An 18,396-nucleotide genomic window follows, 5' to 3' on the forward strand; every position below is an offset into this window, starting at 1 on the left:
TAGGCTGGATTATACTTTTACTCTTTTACAATGGGACATTTCCCCCCAAAATGTCCAAAGTTATTCTCATGTAGTAATGAAAACACCAATGAAGGCGATGCGGGCACCAGCTGGAAAATGTGAAAAAGTTTGTACAGGTCATGTTCTGGCTGGAGATGTGCAAATGTGTGCATACTTGATCTGCGGAAACAATTGGGAGGTGCTTGGGAAAGTTCGTCAGGCTCGGTAATTCCCGAAAAAATGAATTGTCAGCAAAAGTGAAATGGCCTAATCTGAATTAATGAGGACCCCAATTCAAACTGTTGTTAGAAAATAAAACTTGTTAGAAAATCATATGAATTTGACAAGTTGAAACAGCCTATACATAAAAGCAGGCAGCGTGCCTTAGTTTGTGGGCAGCGCGGATTAAGACATTAACCTTTTCACATGAGTTCCAAATCTCTAACGGTTGCCCCAGCATAAGTTTTTTATGCACGTGATGTCAGAACGCCCTCACTGTTCCAAAATGTCAGTGTTACGCAACAGGACAGTTGAGCTAACGTAGGCTAATGCGATTAGCATGAGGTTGTAAATAACAAGAACATTTCCCAGGACATAGACATATCTGATATTGGCAGAAAGCTTACATTCTTGTTAATCTAACTTCACTGTACAATTTACAGTAGCTTTGACAGATAAATAATACCACGCTATTGTTTGAGGAGAGTGGACAATTTTGAACATGAAAGTTATTAATAAACAAATTAGGCACATTTGGACAGTCTTGATACAACATTTTGAACAGAAATGCAATGGTTCATTGGATCACTCTAAAACTTTGCACATGCACTGCTGCCATCGAGGGCTAAAAATCTAACCTGGGCTGGAATAATACATTATGGCCTTTCTCTTGCATATCAAATTTTTTTTAAAGAACGGTTGTTTTTTCCTTTGTATTATCTTTTACCAGATCAAATGTGTTATATTCTCATACATTCCTTTCATATTTCCACAAACTTCAAAGTGTTTCCTTTCAAATGGTAATGTACCAAAAATATGCATATCCTTGCTTCAGGACCTGAGCTACAGGCAGTTGGATTTGTCATTTTAGGCGAAAATTGAAGAAAATGGGCAGATCCTTAAGAGGTTTTAAAATATGATGAAAAGAAACATGACTGTAAATAATTCATTACAAACCTTCAAACGAAATGTAACTTCTTGGCAGGGAAAAAACACATTTCCATAAAGGTGGGTTTTGACACTCTTAAAGTAGGTGTCATAATCAGCCATAAAATAACACAATATATGTCACAGCAGGTGATGATAGGTCATGAGAGTGTTATGAGCATATTATGACAGGTTATGATAAGTTATGTCAGCTGTTATGACATATTGTGACATGGTCATGACAAAGTCATAGCGTGCTATGACACTGTGTCAAATAAATTGTTACCATTGGGGTCAATCCCATGTCAATTCCAGTCAATTCAGAAAGTAAACCAAATTCCAATTCTACATTTTCACTCATTGAAAAGCTTTGAAGATAATTGGAATTAGAATTTCAATCTACTTCCTGAATTGAGTGGAATTGAAATGGAACAACTTGCTTGTGGTTGACATCATTCTTATTCAGCTCTTGCTGCTGATGTGCAGAAGTGTGAATGAATCCTCAGTGAGGTTTGAAATATAACTATTTAAAGTGAAGTGGAGACACTTAACAGAACACATCGGAATAACATTAGGATTTTTAACCTTTTAGAAATGTTTTTAGATTGACCTTTTATGGATCTTGCGAATTTTCACTGTTTTTTTTTAAAATCGCGCAACATTTCAGCGCCCTGCTATTCATGCCAGGAATATAGTACATTCATATGGTTAGTGTGTGTGGATAGGAAACACTCAGATGTTTCCAAAACTGTTTAAATCACGCCTGTGCCATTTACAGAACGTGCGTTTCCGTCGAATAGTGCATGAAAATCTGTTCACTGAAAATGTAAAAATATATTCTTCCGCGCCAGCAGGCAATTGTTTAAAGAGAACAGAATTACATAGAGACGAGTTTTCATTGGCTACGGCGTCCCCAGCTTGTCTAGAGTCACGTCATTTATTGCGCAATATATTCTTGGTGTAACCGAAACAAAGGAACTCCTTTCCTGCTGTCCCGGCCCAGATTTTGGTTCGACATTTTGAAGAGAGCAATTCCTACAGAGACAAGCTAATGATTTCACTTCGCCTCCTGAGGATTTTTATCGCTTATTAACGTGTACTAATACCTAAAGTTGCATTACAAAAGTATTTCGAAGTGTTTTGTGAAAGTTTATCGTCGACTTTTTGATTTTTAAAAAACGACGTTACGTTATGAAATGCTAATTTTTCTTTCTTTACTCGCAGTATTCCGAGTTCGATATCTAGGCTATATATGGACCGATTTAATCGAAAAAAGACCCTAAATGATGTTTATGGGACATCTAGGAGTGTCAAGAAAGAAGCTCGTCAAAGGTAATAAATGTTTTATATTTTATTTCAGCCTTTTCGTTTGCGACGCTAACGCAAAATCTGTCGTTAGGTGAAGTTGAAGTATTTTTGAGGGTGCATGGTACCAGATAAAAGCTTCACATGCTTTGCCCGAGAAAAGCATTTTACAAATCTGACTCGGTGAATAGATTCACAACGAGTGTAGCTTTAATTCAGTATATTGTATGTCAATTTTAATGAAAGTTTGAGTTTTATCAAAAACTATACGTGGCGCACATGAAATGTCCGCTGATTTGATTCCCACAGCGGAAGCACTTCTCTAACAAGTTTTAAACAGAGCAACGAAAAGATATGAATGAGACCATACCTGTCACAGACCAGAGAAAGACCACCAACACACTTCCTGCTGTTCTCAAGACCATTGTTGCATCTCCCACCCTGCAGTCTTAGAAACATAAACAACAACTCACTCTATAGCTGGTGAATAACTCCACCTGATACATTGAAGTATAAATCTTCTTAAGCTGGTGAATAATGTTGTGGAAAAAGCCTAACAGCCGGATCTTATACCCGGTCAGCAGTGAGGATGCAGGGAACTACTCCTGTGCTGTAGAAGGCTTAGAGAGAATCCTCTCTCCAGAAGAGACTCTCACTGTCAGATGTGAGTACATGGGGTTTGATATATCTACAGTGAAAGTCATTGATATCATCTCTGTAATACATGGTTCTACATGTCAGTGTAATATACTAATCTCTGCTAATTTACATAATCTCTGTAATACATGGTTCTACATGTCAGTGTAATATACTAATCTCTGCTAATTTACATAATCTCTGTAATACATGGTTCTACATGTCAGTGTAATATACTAATCTCTACTAATTTACATAATCTCTGTAATACATGGTTCTACATGTCAGTGTAATATACTAATCTCTACTAATTTACATCATCTCTGTAATACATCGTTCTACATGTCAGTGTAATATACTAATCTCTACTAATTTACATCATCTCTTGCTTCCTTACATGGTATATGAGTTCTTATTTGTTCTGTCATCTTCAACACCAGATGGCCCAAAGAACACCTCAGTGTCAGTCAGTCCCTCTGGTGAAATAGTGGAGGGCAGTTCAGTGACTCTGACCTGCAGCAGTGATGCCAACCCACCTGTGCAGAGTTACACCTGGTACAAGAAGAACGTAACCTCACCAAAAGCATCAGGACAGAGTTACAGCATCACTAACATCATCTCTGAGGACAGAGGAGAATATTACTGTGAGGCCCAGAATGGAAGAGGATCTATGAACTCTACAGCTCTGATGATCATTGTAGCAGGTAAAGTTACATCTTCAATACTTCTATACAAAACTACAAGTTTCAAGTTGATCTTAATCATTGTGTTTTGACTGAATACACTTTGGTTCATAATTATGTGTTGGCTTGGATCCCTTGACAAGTAGTATAAGATCTCCAAGTAGTAACATGTATTGTGTTGATATTCTGAATTATGTTCGTTTTTACATTATAAGACATGCCATGTACTCATATCGTCCATTTGATCTTTTAAGGAAGCATACCTCAGTTCTGAATGCAGCTGTAGGAATCATAGTGGTTTTTCTGGTTCTCATCCTCTGTCTCTCTGGACTTCAATCCAACATGGTGTAGCAGTCAGACGTCTTTGTCCCGTCGTGTCCCTTGTATATATCGTTTTACATCTTTTTCTTCGCATATCTTTTTAAATATTTTGCTAAACCTCAACATCTAAATACTCTCCTGCATCCCGCCTCACCCAATGTGGCGTGGATCTGCTTTTTTTTCTAAAGTATTTATATTTACTTTGGATCTGGAATCACTCAACTGAAGCTAGCCAGCTAACTACCAGCTATCAGTCAGCAAACCATTGCCAGCGGTCATCAGCTAACCTTCAGCTCGGAAAGCTCTCGCCAGATCGAACAACGTGACTCTAACCAGAGCATAACGGACCTATTATTTTATCCCCGGATTCCTACTGCAAACTGAACATTTTCATCCGGATCTTCACAACTAGCTAACCACAATCCCGGATGACTACTCCTGGCTAGCGTTTCCATCCCAGAGCAAGCACCAATTAGCTTGAAGCTAGCCCAGCCAGGGCTACTGTGCTACCACCGAAGCATACTCCTGAGCTACAATATCCGGACCCCTTCTACAGCCGGTACGGGGCATGGAACCCCGTAGATCCCCTACAACTGGAATACCGACATAATCTGCCTGAGGACTCCAACAGGTCCCTCAAGCGCGACGCCCGCTGAAGGACCATTATGCTAACCAGCTAGGCCTGCTAGCTACCTAGAGCTACTTGGAACCCTACTAAGTCCACGACTGGTCTATCGACGTCACAGCACGAAGAGGCAAGAGTTAGCCCCTGCTAACTGCTTGCTTGCTAACCCGGTCTGCTAACTGCTAGCCCCGGCTAACCCGGCCTGCTAACTGCTAGCTTACCCCGGTCTACTAACAGCTAGCTTGCCGGCCCCGGCCTGCTAACTGCTAGCTTGCCTGCCCGGTCTGTAACTGCTAGTCCCTGCTAACTGCTTGCTTGCTAACCCAGCCTGCTAACTGCTAGCTTGCCCCGGCCTACTAATTGTTAGCTTGTTAGCATCGGCCTGCTAATCTGTCTGAATCGCTGTGTCCCCAGCCAGCCCAACCACTCACTGGACACATATGTTCACTTGGCTACGCATGCCTCTCTATAATATCAATATGCCTCGTCCATTACTGTCCTGGTTGGTGATTACTGTCTTATTTCACTGTAGAGCCTCAATCCCTGCTCAATATGCCTTAACCAACCATGCCTTAACCAACCATGTTGTTCCACCTGCGATGACATCACCTGGTTTAAACATCTCTAGAGACTATATCTCTCTCATCATTACTCAATGCCTAGGTTTACCTCCAATGTACTCACCGCCTACCTTACCTTTGTCTGTACACTATGCCTTGAATCTATGTTATCGTGCCGAGAAACCTGCTCCTTTTACTCTCTGTTCCGAACGTGCTAGACGGCCAGTTCGTATAGCCTTTAGCCGTACCCTTATCCTACTTCCCCTCTGTTCCTCTGGTGATGTGGAGGTTAATCCAGGTCCTGCAGTGCCTAGCTCCACTCCCACCCCCCAGGTGCTCTCATTTGTTGACTTCTGTAAACGTAAAAGCCTTGGTTTCATGCATGTTAACATTAGAAGCCTCCTCCCTAAGTTTGTTTTACTCACTGCTTTAGCACACTCTGCCAACCCAGATGTCTTAGCCGTGTCTGAATCCTGGCTTAGGAAAACCACCAAAAACCCTGAAATCTACATCGCTAACTACAACGTTTTCCGCCAGCATAGAACTGCCAAAGGGGGCGGTGTTGCAATCTACTGCAAAGATAGCCTGCAGAGTTCTGTATTACTATCTCAGTCTGTACCCAAACAATTTGAGCTTCTACTTCTGAAAAGGCACCTTTACAGAAACACGTCTCTCACTGCTGCTGCTTGCTATAGACCTATAGACCTCTCTCTGCCCCCAGCTGTGCCCTCGATACCATATGTGAATTGATTGCCCCACATCTATCTTCAGAGTTTGTGCTACTATATTATATAAAAAATATTATAAAAATATTTTCTGTGACTATAACAGAACTGATGTTGCAGGCGAAAGCCTGAGAAAAATCCAATCCGGAAGTGCCTCATGTTTTGAAATCGCTGCGTTCCAATGCGTCCCTATTGAGCAGTGAATGGGCTATCAACCAGATTACTTTTTCTCCGTATTCCCCAAGGGGTCTACAGCATTGTGAACTACGTATTTATGTTGAAGAATACCCGTAAGCGGCTACATTGCGCAAGTGGTCACCTGATGCTCCCAGAGAGATTCTCACGTAAAATACAGAGGTAGCCATTATCCCAATCGGTCCTACTGAAAAACGAATTGTCCCGGTGGATATATTATCGAATAGATATTTGAAAAACACCTTGAGGATTGATTATAAACAACGTTTGCCATGTTTCTGTCGATATTATGGAGCTAATTATTTTATATTTTTCAGCGTTTTCGTGACTGCAATTTCCGGGCGATTTCTCAGCCAAACGTGAAGAACAAACGGAGCTATTTCACCTACAAAAATAATATTTTTGGAAAAAAGGAACATTGGTTATCTAACTGGGAGTCTCGTGAGTGAAAACATCCGAAGCTCATCAAAGGTAAACGATTTAATTTGATTGCTTTCCTGATTTCCGTGACCAAGTTACCTGCTGCTAGCTGGACAAAATGCTATGCTAGGCTATCGATAAACTTACACAAATGCTTGTCTAGCTTTGGCTGTAAAGCATATTTTGAAAGTCTGAGATGACAGGGTGATTAACAAAAGGCTAAGCTGTGTCTCAATATATTTCAATATATTTCACTTGTGATTTTCATGAATAGGAATATTTTCTAGGAATATTTATGTCCGTTGCGTTATGCTAATTAGTGTCAGTCGATGATTACGCTCCCTCATGCGGGATGGGGAGTCACTAGAGGTTTAACACCCCGGCCATCCTACAATCTAAGCTTGTTGACCTCAATCTCACACAAATTATCAATGAACCTACCATGTACAACCCCAAATCAGTAAACACGGGCACCCTCATAGATGTCATCCTAACTAACTCGCCCTCCAAATACACCTCTGCTGTTTTCAATCAAGATCTCAGAGATCATTGCCTGCATCCGTAATGGGTCTGCGACAGAACGACCACCCCTCATCACTGTCAAACGCTCCCTGAAACACTTCTGCGAGCAGGCCTTTCTAATCGACCTGGCCGGGGTAACCTGGAATGACATTAACCTCATCCCGTCAGTAGATGATGCCTGGCTATTCTTTAAAGTGCCTTCCTCACCATCTTAAATAAGCATGCCCCTCTTAAAAAATGTAGAACTAGGAATAGATATAGTCCTTGGTTCACTCCAGACCTGTCTGCCCTTGACCAGCACAAAAAAAATCCTGTGGCGTTCTGCATTAGCATCGAATAGCCCTCGTGATATGTAACTTTTCAGGGAAGTTACGAACAAATATACACAGGCAGTTAGAAAAGCTAAGGCAAGCTTTTTCAAACAGAAATTTGCATCCTGTAGTACTAACTCAAAAAGGTTCTGGGACACTGTAAAGTCCATGGAGAATAAGAGCACCTCCTCCCAGCTGCCCACTGCTCTGAGGCTAGGAAACACTGTCACCACTGATAAATCCACTATAATTGAGAATTTCAAAAAGCATTTCTCTACGGCTGGCCATGCTTTCCACATGGCTACCCTTACCCCGGTCAACTGCCCGGCATCCTCCACAGCACCCCGCCAAAGCCCCCACCATTTCTCCTTTACCCAAATCCAGATAGCTGATGTTCTAAAAGAGCTACAATATCTGGACCAGCCGGGCTAGACAATCTGGACCCCCTCTTTCTAAAATGTATGCCGAAATTGCTGCAACCCGTATTATTAGCCTGTTCAACCTCTCTTTCGTATCGTCTGAGATTCCCAAAGTTTGGAAAGCTGCTGCGGTCATCCCCCTCTTCAAAGGGGGTGACACTCTAGACCCAAACTGCTACAGACCTATATCTATCCTACCCTATCTTTCTAAGGTCTTCGAAAGCCAAGTTAACAAACAGATTACTGACCATTTCGAATCCCACCATACCTTCTCCGCTATGCAATCTGGTTTCAGAGCTGGTCATGGGTGCACCTCAGCCACGCTCAAGGCTCTAAATGACATCATAACCGCCATCGATAAGAAACATTACTGTGCAGCCGTATTCATCGACCTGGCCAAGGCTTTCGACTCTGTCAATCACAACATTCTTATTGGCAAACTCGACAGCCTTGGTTTCTGAAAGGATTGCCTCGTCTGGTTTACCAACTACTTCTCTGATAGAGTTCAGTGTGAAATCGGAGGGCCTGTTGTCTGGACCTCTGACAGTTTCTATGGGTGTGCCAACAGGGTTCAATTCTCAGGCCGATTCTTTTCTCTGTATACATCAATGATGTTGCTCTTGCTTCTGGTGATTCTCTGATCCACCTCTACACAGACGACACCGTTCTGTATACTTCTGGCCCCTCCGTGGACACTGTTAACTAACCTCCAGATGAGCTTCAATGCCATACAACTCTCCTTCCGTGGCCTCCCACTGCTCTTAAACGCAAGTAAAACTAAATGCATACTATTCAATCGATCACTGCCCGCACCTGCTCGCCAGTCCAGCATCACTACTCTGGACGGCTATGACTTAGAACACGTGGACAACTGCAAATACCTGGGTGTCTGGTTAGACTGTAACCTCTCCTTCCAGACTAACATAAAGCATCTCCAGTCCAAAATTAAATCTAGAATCGGCTTCCTATATCGCAACAAAGCATCCTTCACTCATGCTGCCAAACATACCCTCGTAAAACTGACCATCCTACCGATCCTCGACTTCGGTGAAGTCATCTATAAAATAGCCTCCAACACTCTACTCAACAAACTGGATGCAGTCTATCACAGTGCCATCCGTTTTGTCACCAAAGGCCCATATACTACCCACCATTAACACCTGTATGCTCTCGGGTTGTTCCTCGCTTCATACTCGTTGCCAAACCCACTGGCTACAGGTTATCTACAAGTCTCTGCTAGGTAAAGCCCCGCCTTATCTCAGCTCACTGGTCACCATAGTAGCACCCACTCGCAGCACGCGCTCCAGCAGGTATATCTCACTGGTCATCCCCAAAGCCAATTCCTCCTTTGGTCGTCGTTCCTTACAGTTCTCTGCTGCCCATGACTGGAACGAATTGCAAAAATCTCTGAAGCTGGAGACTCACATCTCCCTCACTAGCTTTAAGCACCAGCTGTCAGAGCAGCTTACAGATCACTGCACCTGTACATAGCCCATCTGTAAACAGCCCATCTATCTACCTACCTCATCCCCATACTGGTATTTATTTAGCTCCTTTGCACCCCAGTATCTCTACCTGCACATTCATCTTCTGCCAATCTACCATTCCAGTGTTTAATTGCTATATTGTAATTACTTCGCCACCATGGCCTATTTATTTCCTTAATAACTTACCTAATTTGCACTCACTGTATATAGACTTTTTGTTTTCTTTTGTTCTACTGTATTATTGACTGTATGTTTTGTTTATTCCATGTGTAACTCTGTGTTGTTGTATGTGTCGAATTGCTACGCTTTATCTTGGCCAGGTCGCAGTTGCAAATGAGAACTTGTTCTCAACTAGTCTACCTGGTTAAATAAAGGTGAAAAAAAAAAAAAAAAAAAATGTGGTTCAGGTGAGTGAGATTGCATATATTTTATATAATTGCACTTTTGTAACTTCATTGATTATTAATCGATTGATATCTTCGTTCATTCATTCATGTGTAAAACAGGAAGAAGGTCTCCACACCCACCTCCAACACAAGAGACACAGCAGATGATGGACAGGTGAGTCTGTTGGAATCAGAAGATGACTGTGATTACTGTGTATTCTTTGTGGGACATGGCCATGACCCCTACTGCAGCACAGACAGCGGACACAGGATGACATTCACTATGCCAGCGTCCACTTCTCTCACTCCAAAAACCAGAAAGTGCCTCTGTACTCCACCGTCCAGCTGCCTCAACCACAGAAACAAGACGAAGATGATCAATGCGCTGCTGTGGAATTCAACCGCCTCAGTGCTTCCACCCAGTGAGCATATTCTGCCATTACAACAACAGGGTCAATACTAGAACATTGTGAACAAACAGCATTAAAGGAGAAGCTTGTTTACAACCTAATCTGGATGTCCAGTACACTGCTGTGAATGCTTTAGACAGGTCTCTACAGGGGGAAAATCAACCAAAAAATACCCCAGCTATTATCAACTTGGCTGCAGTAAGTTCATTCACCTCAGTCCATCTACAAATAAATATCCTATTTGCTATACAGTTGTATTGTTATACCCCTGAAATGGAGGACATATGGGAAATGATTCACAGTAACACACTAATGAGAGAAATAACTAAATCATATGACATTTTTAGATCTTTATTGTGTGCATGTTGATAGTATTTTAATGTAGGACTATAGGGAAGATAGGTCATGTTGTCACGACTTCTGCCAACGTCGTTGCTTCTCCTTGTTCGGTTGGTGCTCGGCGGTCGACGTCACTGGTCTTCTAGCCATCATTGACCCATTTTTCATTTTCCATTGGTTTTGTCTTGTCTTCCCACACCTGTTTTCAATCCCATTCATTACCTGTTGTGTATTTAACACTCTGTTTCCCCTCATGTCTTTGTCAGAGATTGTTTGTTGTCAGTGTTGTGTTTGTTGTATAGGTGCGCGACGGGTCCTCGTACCCATGTTTGTTTATATTCTGTTCTTATTAGTGTTATGGAGCATGTTACGTGGACATTCATTAAAAGACTCAATTTTACACTCCGTTTGACTCTCCTGCGCCTGACTTCCCTGCCACCTATACACACAACTGACACATGTGTGTTCCTAAATTGTTTGATTAGAGTACAGATTTTGTTAGGGGAACCCACATGGGGCCCCGACCCCAAGTTTGGGAACATCTGTAAAAACCTATCCCTCTGCTTCCTCTCTGTCTCCTCTACTTCCACCTGCATGCATTGCAGCCTGCCTCAGCCTCTCCACTGATTTCCACATGACTGTCCCTCAGTATTCTACTCTCTGTAAAGGACTTAGTAGCGTATTTGTTTCTCCTGCTGAGGTCGGCTCTGTTTAACATCAGCGTCTTACTACATCTAGCTGGCTAAGTAACACTAACCAGACCCCTTCAATGTTACTGCAATCAAAATGTTTGCTGGCAGCTATGACCCCCGACCTGACTGACTGACATACAGAATGTATGTATAAGAGACTATTTACCAGTTGTGCACTCATTCTCTGAGAGTGAGTTCTTTGTTCAGGGGATGTCTTTAGAAACGGCAGGAGTCGCGGAAAGGTAAAAAAATAATGCCTTTTGTCCGGCATCTCGCAAACACACTGTTCTCACTGAGTGCTACATACAGTAACTACAGTACACACAGTACATACAGTGACTACAGTACACACAGTAACCACAGTACATATAGTGATTACAGTACACACAGTGACTAAAGTACATACAGTAACTACAGTACGTACAGTGACTACAGTACGTATAGTAACTACAGTACGTACAGTAACTACAGTACGTACAGTGACTACAGTACATACAGTAACTACAGTACGTACAGTGACTACAGTACACACAGTAACTACAGTACGTACAGTGACTACAGTACACACAGTAACTACAGTACGTACAGTGACTACAGTACATGCAGTAACTACAGTACGTACAGTGACTACAGTACACACAGTGACTACAGTACACACAGTAACTACAGTACGTACAGTGACTACAGTACACACAGTAACTACAGTACTTACAGTGACTACAGTACATGCAGTAACTACAGTACGTACAGTGACTACAGTACACACAGTGACTACAGTACACACAGTGACTACAGTACATACAGTAACTACAGTACGTACAGTAACTACAGTACACACAGTGACTACAGTACATACAGTAACTACAGTACGTACAGTGACTACAGTACACACAGTAACTACAGTACATATAGTGATTACAGTACACACAGTGACTACAGTACACACAGTAACTACAGTACACACAGTAACTACAGTACATATAGTGATTACAGTACACACAGTGACTACAGTACACACAGTAACTACAGTACACAGTGACTACAGTACACACAGTAACTACAGTACATATAGTGATTACAGTACACACAGTGACTACAGTACATATAGTGATTACAGTACACACAGTGACTACAGTACGTATAGTAACTACAGTACGTACAGTAACTACAGTACATATAGTGATTACAGTACACACAGTGACTACAGTACACACAGTAACTACAGTACACAGTGACTACAGTACACACAGTAACTACAGTACATATAGTGATTACAGTACACACAGTGACTACAGTACATATAGTGATTATGTTACGCCCCTGAAAACAGGGGAGAAATAATCACGAGAGTGATACGGTGTTGTATTCTCAAGTCAACATTTAGTTCAATCATTTCACAAAAGTAACACATTACATAACAGAAAACTCATTATACAAATAACACAGCAAAATATCTTATTAACAACACGCACGTTCATTCACAATCGACATAAAATGGCAGCTACTCTCAGTACGATGCTATCCTTCACTTCAACCGAGCAGGGCTAATATTACTCTCTTCAAACTTAACTCTAACTTCCTCAAGACGTTACTAAAACACACCTTAAACACTCTTGACATGTTCGCTAGTTATAACATTTAAATGACTATTTTTATCATCAATAAAATACCTGAAAACAGGGGAGAAATAATCACGAGAGTGATACGGTGTTGTATTCTCAAGTCAACATTTAGTTCAATGAGAAAAAGACCGCGAATTTCCCCAGGAATATGGGTGGAGACCAGAGCAATCGATCTCCGGCTCATAGATTAAAAGCATTTCGTAGATCACAGATTAACACTTTTAGGCACCACAAAATAAAGTAATCAATATAACGTTTACACATTACTCTCACAATTCGTACCCTTTGACAGATTTGAACTTTAACACAATTATATGAATGTTATCAATCTCTATCAACTAATACTGAATGCATATTTTAACCTTAGATGTTTTAAGATCCTCACATACTATGAACTTACTAATACTTTTCAATGTATAACAGGCTATGAATATGTCCTTTAACCTGTCACAATTACAGTACACACAGTGACTACAGTACGTATAGTAACTACAGTACGTACAGTAACTACAGTACGTACAGTGAGATTAAAGCTTGATTGAAAGCCTTTTGTCCTTAGAAGAAATAACAGTCCAAAATGTTGTCAAACTAGTAGTTAGAGAATAGATTACATCATTATTCAGTGAGAATGTGATGTCATATAGAATGAGTGCTATTATTGTCCTGTGTTGCCATATATTCATTTTCAGTTTATAATAACATGTACTCATATCTTCTGTTTTACTGTGTCTGTTAGGCAAACAAACGATCATGACACAAGGCGAGACCCAGATGCAGACACAGGAGGCAGATGGTTGGAGTTTAAGATGTTTAATAATCCAAGGGGTCGGCAAGAGAATGGTCGTTGACAGGCTCAAAGGTCAAAACCAGATCAGAGTCCAGGAGGTACAGAGTGGCAGACAGGCTCGTGGTCAAGGCAGGCAGAATGGTCAGGCAGGCGGGTACAGAGTCCAGAGAACAGGCAAGGGTCAAAACCGGGAGGACTAGAAAAAGCAGAATAGCAAAAGGAGTACGGGAAAAATACACTGGTTGACTTGACTTAAACATACAAGACAAACTGGCACAGAGAGACGGGAAACACAGGGATAAATACACTGGGGAAAATAAGCGACACCTAGAGCGGGTGGAGACAATCACAGGAACAGGTGAAACAGATCAGGTCGTGACACAAACATTAGTTATCAGCTGTTGGAGTCACAGTGGTTGTTCTGGTTCACATATTCTGTCTCTCTGGCTTCATGTGGTTATGTTGTGAAGTGAAAATGTTGTGAAGTGAAATTATTCCACTGTATTAACAATGATTTATTCATATATTAATTCATTTGTTTACAAAATAGTTAGTTCTCTAAATCCATCTCTGACACAAGAGACACGGTAGACAACTGTCACGTTCTGACCTTAGTTCCTTTGTTTTGTCTTTTGTTTTAGTATAGTCAGGGCGTGAGTTGGGTGGGTTGTCTATGTTAGTTTTTCTATGATTTGCTATTTCTGTGTTTGGCCTGGTATGGTTCTCAATCAGAGGCAGCTGTCAATCGTTGTCCCTGATTGAGAACCATATTTAGGTAGCCTGTTTTCTATTGTGTTTTTTACGTGGCTGCACTAGACAGAACTGTTTCAGTTGTTGTTTTGTTATTCAGTGTTCAGTTTTCATTAAATAAGATGAACATGTACCACGCTATGCATTGGTCCTCACCTTCTTCCCACGACGGCCGTTACAACAATGGACAGGTGAGTCTGTTGAAACAGATGTAGGATTGTTTTTATTGCTTTGTGGGAAACATCCACTCTTCATGCTGTCTGTCCCCAGGTCCATTTATATTGTCTGTTCTCTCTCTCCATCAGGGAGACTATGCCAGTGTTCAATTCTATCGCTCCAAAAACCAGGAAGTGCCTCTGGACTTCATCGTCCAAATGCCTCAACCTCAGGAACAGGATGTGGATGTCCAGTACGCTGCTTTTAAATTCAGCCACCCCAGTGCTGCCACCCGGTGAGCATATTCTGCCATTACAACATGGAGTCAACGCTAGAACATTGTGAAACACACACAGACAGCATCAAGGTCATTCATATGTTGCTGTTTATTGGAGTAGACATTGATGTCATCAATATGCAAAAGTAACGTGACCCACCTTATCGACCTCCCGGGGGCTGTATTCTCCCTGCTACTGAGGGATGAGGAGGATGACTGAAGGGTTGAAGGAGCATTATTCAAGTCAAATGACATTTCATTGAATTCATACTATGGTGTAACAGTGGACATTTTGAAAAGTTGCAGTTTTAATGTCTAAAAAGTTCCAGGAGTATTCTTCAGGCCAAATGGCATTTCCTGAAACTACAAACTGTACAATGGACATCTCAAGATCAATTACTATGACATGCCTATAATGAAGAAGTGATGTTGGTTTTAAGGAACTGTTCTGTCTGCAATCCAAATGGCACCCTATTCTCTCTTTAGTTCACTACTGGTCAAAGTAGTGCATGTAAAAAGGGAGTAGGGTGCCGTTTGGGACTCATTTCAGTTTAATGGATGTTTCTTTCTCCAGTCCCGTGGTTGAACCCCCTGTTCTCAAAAGCACAGTCAACAAACCAAGACTAACTGAACACAACAAACCCAGAACCAATAAGATCTGAACACAACAAGTTTGACAAAACGCTCTATATAGACCCATATATTTGAACTAAGTGATATAATAATATACAGTGTAGGAACATGATACCCTTTTCCATTCACCCCTGAAAGGCACACATATACAATCCACACACAATTTGACACAAAAATCCCAGACTGGCAGGCAGGCAGACAAACAGTTCAATATGTGTATCATTGGTCGTAGGAATGGTGTGACAGTGCCAGTGATATCAACTGTGGAATTCAATGCTATCTATTTTTATTTTTTGTTAGCCAGTGTTAGATTTTGTGGGGTGAAGTTTGTTTAAAAATAATTGAAAAGGGCAGGATGGTATCTGATACTTTGAGGTGAAAGTGTCGGTGCTTGAGAAGAGGTTTGAATGTGTGTGTGAATACACCTCTGGTTGATGACCTTTGTGTTTGAGGAAGTTGAAGGAGTGGAAGAAGCACCCTCTGCTCCCCCCCTCCAGCCTCCTTGGGGGTCTTGGAGCCACCCTCATCCCTCAGCAGCAGGGAGAACTCAGCCCCGTGGAGTTGGATAAGGTGGCTGACGTTACTCAGCATCCTCTGACTCCGCTCACTTCTTCTCAAATTGTCCCGATATAAAAAAATAGGCGTGCTGAGCGGCATAGATTTGCATATTTCGCTCTCTGATTGGATTGTTTGAATTAATTTTAATTCAGGACCAATCAAGGAAAAACAACAGCATTGATTAAATACTTATTGGAAAATGTGAATCCCTCATCCGGTTTCCTGTTCCTGTTCCTTGTTCCTTGGCAAAGATTTCAGCTTCATCTCTTATTCTCTGCCCCCTGGCCACAGCCCTTTCTGACAGCATCCCAATTCTCCACCCTTCCTGAAGCGTGCACTTGCATACTTTTTTCGCATGGATTTAGCTAACAAAGATGGAAACTCAAGCCAGTCAATGTTCACACCAATTCCATGATGGGAAGTGTGCCTTTGCACACTTGGGAAAGGGTGGAGAATGGGGAACTCTCAGGCCCGTTATTGCCAGTTTGTTATTGAACCAAGTGAATGAGGATATGATTGGGACATATTAGTCACCCTAGGCAGAAAGGTTGCCTCCCACAATGTTAACAATGTTCTTGCTGTTTCACTAGGTGTGGGATTTCCTAGACTGGTAGAGACATGGAGACTGTAGTCTGCAGTAATGTTGAGATGCCAGTAGGGAGCGCTCTTTTTTTTTTAAATTTTTTTTTATTTCACCTTTATTTAACCAGGTAGGCTAGTTGAGAACAAGTTCTCATTTGCAACTGCGACCTGGCCAAGATAAAGCATAGCAGTGTGAACAGACAACACAGAGTTACACATGGAGTAAGCAATTAACAAGTCAATAACACAGTAGAAAAAAAAAAAAAAATGGGCAGTCTATATACAATGTGTGCAAAAGGCATGAGGTAGGCGAATAATACAATTTTGCAGATTAACACTGGGGTGATAAATGATCAGATGGTCATGTACAGGTAGAGATATTGGTGTGCAAAAGAGCAGAAAGGTAAATAAATAAATAAAATAAAAAAACAGTATAAAAACAGTATGGGGATGAGGTAGGTGAAAATGGGTGGGCTATTTACCAATAGACTATGTACAGCTGCAGCGATCGGTTAGCTGCTCGGATAGCTGATGTTTGAAGTTGGTGAGGGAGATAAAAGTCTCCAACTTCAGCGATTTTTGCAGTTCATTCCAGTCACAGGCAGCAGAGTACTGGAACGAGAGGCGGCCAAATGAGGTGTTGGCTTTAGGGATGATCAGTGAGATACACCTGCTGGAGCGTGTGCTACGGATGGGTGTTGCCATCGTGACCAGTGAACTGAGCCAAACATACTATATAGTCTACTTTCAGTTGCACATTGATGCAGCTGATGAGGAATGATGGGTCTTTTAATAAATGTAGGTCCACTCCTCAAAGAAAGAAATGCAAATATGCAAATGGACTTTTGTCCATTTGCTATTTAGAAACGGTAACATCGCTTTAGTGACATGCTGTTCACACATGTTAACACCCTGACTAGGCTACTTTTAAAATGTATCAACCACAGAACTCACACTTAGGCTATGCCTGCTTCTACTAATACTCACAGTAGACTACTTCTGGTTTCCACACAGTGACAGTAAGTTGACTAACTGTTCAAGACCTTCCCCTTCACTTCACTCTGTAAGTACACATGACAATATCTTGAAATATTGTTTGTCATGTTTTTCTTGTAATATATCATATATTTGAGGGTAAGACTTACTCTATAGTTTCATTTTTGTGATGTTTTGAGCTGTGTTTTGGTTGTTAAACTATGAATACTGGCCCTGATGTATCAGAATAGGAGTGCTGATCTAGGATCAGGTTCACCTCGTCCAAACAATTATGATCTAAAAGGCAAAACTGATCCTAGAACAGCACTCTTACTCTGATACACTTTCTGGATACCGGCCCTGGACTGTGTTGATGTGTTAAGTTTAGTTCAGTTTATTCATGTGCATGGTTTTTTTGTGTGTATGTGGGTTGTGTTTAGGAGTAGTATTAACATGAGACACAGTGATGGTGGGTTGTGTTTAGGAGTAGTATTAACATGAGACACAGTGATGGTGGGTTGTGTTTAGGAGTAGTATTAACATGAGACACAGTGATGGTGGGTTGTGTTTAGGAGTAGTATTAACATGAGACACATTAGACAATGCAGAGTATGGTCCTCTGTAACTTAGTTGGTAGAGCACGGCGCCTGCAACAACACTGGAACCTTCAGTAGCAGCTGATGAGGAGTGATGGGATTTAGTAACATTTTGCCTCTAAAAAATGTATGGCCCACTCCTCAAAGGCAACTATTTTCTGACATGTTTGTGCATGTTAATGTCTCAACGCCTTGACTGAGCTACTATTAAAATGTGTCAACCACAGAATTCACACTTACAGTAGGCTACTTCTTGTTTCTATGTACTGCCAGCATCA

The 18,396-nt window shown here is 41.4% G+C and overlaps 1 protein-coding gene and 1 long non-coding RNA gene across 5 annotated transcripts in view; one reads left to right on the forward strand and one right to left on the reverse strand.

Annotated features, from left to right (window-relative positions):
- Positions 1-13,598: 13,598 nt before the first annotated feature.
- LOC135568229 (uncharacterized) lies at positions 13,599-14,650 on the reverse strand. The gene is made up of 2 exons (XR_010462558.1): positions 14,498-14,650; positions 13,599-13,787 (listed from the first exon to the last, which is right to left on the reverse strand). It is a non-coding gene; the product is annotated as an uncharacterized LOC135568229 (long non-coding RNA).
- LOC115120246 (B-cell receptor CD22-like) overlaps positions 14,295-18,396 on the forward strand; it is a 36,841-nt gene continuing 32,739 nt past the window's right edge. For 3 of the 4 annotated variants that reach the window (XM_065015175.1, XM_065015172.1, XM_065015173.1), the window contains exons 1-3: positions 14,295-14,532; positions 14,647-14,792; positions 17,562-17,610. The gene's annotated coding sequence lies outside the window, so the exon portion shown is untranslated. The remainder of the gene's footprint in view (positions 14,533-14,646; positions 14,793-17,561; positions 17,611-18,396) is intronic. The other variant, XM_065015174.1, reaches the window with a different exon arrangement.

The sequence above is a fragment of the Oncorhynchus nerka genome, unplaced genomic scaffold (genome assembly GCF_034236695.1).
Source record: "Oncorhynchus nerka isolate Pitt River unplaced genomic scaffold, Oner_Uvic_2.0 unplaced_scaffold_1639, whole genome shotgun sequence".
NCBI lineage: Eukaryota > Metazoa > Chordata > Actinopteri > Salmoniformes > Salmonidae > Oncorhynchus > Oncorhynchus nerka.